We start from the raw sequence: 2,544 nt of genomic DNA on the forward strand, positions 1-2,544 counted from the left end.
GCATTGAAAGGTTTTACCACCTATAGGATACAATTGCCGTATTTTCCGGCATATAAGACGAATGGGCGTATAAGACGACCCCCAGCTTTTCCAGTTAAAATATAGTTTGGGATATACTCGCCGTATAAGACTACCCCTCTTACAACGCACATCAAATAAAATTTTAAAAAAACCAGTCTCCAGTCCGGCTCAGAAATCCGCTCCACTTCCCAGTGGCCAGGGGCGTGGCCGGGTCCGTTTAAACAGAGGAGCGAGCCAGAGGGCTTCCTCTTTGGCTCGCTTCCTCAATCACTAGGACGTCACTGAACTTCGCTCAGTTATTGCTTTTGCCAGACCTGCTGAAACATTTTGGGGGGATGTTTTACTGCTTTTGTTGAGCCGCTCTCGTGGAATTTGCTTGGGATGTGGAACGGTTGTTTCAACCCAGGGTGGCTGGAAAAAAGCCTTTACAGGAGGCCCCGATCAATTGGCAGTGGGCGAGTCCAGCGCTGTGCGTGGGGAGCAGGGCATTTGAGGGGAGTGCTGCCTCGATTGCCGCTCTCGCTTTACAACTTTGCCGCCCTCGTGGCGAAAAAGCTTCCAGGTTTCTCCGTTCCTGGCCAACTCCCCCTCTCAGCTTCCCCTGCCCGAACTGCTCCCTTCGTCATTGCCCTCGCAGCTTGATAATAGGCTCCCCCTCCCCCAGCTGTTTTCTACCTTTGCTTGCCCCTTCGGCTGTGCCGCGCTTTGCTGCGCTTAATGCTGTTGTTGGTTCCCTGCCTGTTGTGAGCCTTTCCTTTTCTTTTACTGTGGGGGCTGCTTGGGCTGAGGCAGTGGCCACGTGTCTAGCTGCTGGGGCAACGTGAGGCCGCCATTTTGGACCACGTGGTCTACTACCGGGAGCGGTTAGGGTCGTTCTGTTGCTGGTGATTGGGGGGCTTCTGGGGCCAATTTTCAAGTTTATTTCTGCTTCCTCTAGAGAGCTTGGTGTCCTCTGATTTAATTTGCTGTTGTTTTGTCCTTTGGTGGGGAGTTGCTGCAGGAGCTGCTGCTGTAGCCGGCGTATAAGACAACCCCCGACTTTTGAGAAGATTTTCCTGGGTTAAAAAGTAGTCTTATACCCCAGAAAATATAGTACCTGCTGTAGCAAGAAAGCCATTCAGTCTTTGTTTTAAAAGCGTTGAGTTTTCCTTATGAACTTGAGCACGGCAACTTCAGGAGTCTGTATTCTTCTGTAGCTTGTTTTCATATGGTTAACTTAAGGTCAGAGGGCTGGATTCAACTAATGCAGCATGCTAGCAGAAACTCACTATGTGCCCTCCACCCCCAAATCCACTCCGGGGGGGGTCAGAGGAGCCCCAGAACAGCGTGGGGAGAGGAAAGGTGGGGGATTGTTCTCTCTGGTGAGCAGAAATGATGGCGGTGATGAACAATAAGAGAAGTGCAACACTGAATTCTTCCCAGAGAAGACACTGCGGGACCAGAATGTTCCTCCACTAGTTTTCGAAATATCAGAATCTGTGTGCCCATTTATTTTCTCGCATCATGCTTGGTGTATACAATTCGGAGTTGCTGGCATGTGACACCCCGATTCCTTGTTTCTGTTCAAACCCAACATTTATCACTTGCAGGGAACACAAGTGTCAAAAAAGTTCGTAACAAAAATCTCATATTAATATCACGCGGCACTACTCGGCCAACACATTTTCTTTTCCATTTCCTCGTCTGAAACTCACGATAACAAGTTACAAACTAATTTGTACTACAGTGGCTGTAAAAGTAGGAGCACTTTATAACAGGCAGAAGCAGCAAATGGAGGCTTCAAAAGACACAGGAATATAGGAGGGTATAAGCAGTGGGGGCAACATGTCCTCCAAGACTGAAAATACCTAAGGGCACAGCACATTACAAAATCCTTAGATGGAAACACTTCCACATAAGGATTAGCATGCAAGCTATGTGTGACGATTTCAAATGTATAAATATTGCAGAGGGTATACATGCATTGTATAGCTATGACTTCTATGTTTTTAATCCATAGCTTTGAAAAGCAGTGGCCAATGATCAAGGATGGGAGGTACATTCTAGGCCACAGGTGAAGCATGTAACACAACCATGACCAAATTTTAGCACCCAATTTTTAGTGGCTCTCCAAATGCTCTTAAGAAGGCTAAATGATATTCCTAGTCATTTGACTGTGATGGGGCCACCAGTCAAATAGCAATATCATTTGTAGTTAGCAGTATAAACATGATCAAATCTCCTGAAACAAATCGCTCAGTTTTCATGACCTTTTTCAGGTGAATGCGTGAGCACTGAGAGTGCCATGCCAAAAGCCATCAAAATTCCAGCATCAGCACTAGATTAGTATATTCTGTGATCATGTTCTCAACTAGCCTACTGGAAAATTGGTTGGAATAGAGAGAATGAACTGATGACTTGTTAATTTGGAGGATGAAATTTATAAAAAGTGTAAATGTTCACACACTTAAGTAACAACAGCCTTCCGAAAAACCTAACACAGCCAGAAATTTCCACAAGAAATGATGAAGACACAAGATACCA

Source organism: Podarcis filfolensis (assembly GCF_964270895.1).
Source record: "Podarcis filfolensis genome assembly, chromosome: 2".
NCBI classification, from domain to species: Eukaryota; Metazoa; Chordata; class Lepidosauria; order Squamata; family Lacertidae; genus Podarcis; species Podarcis filfolensis.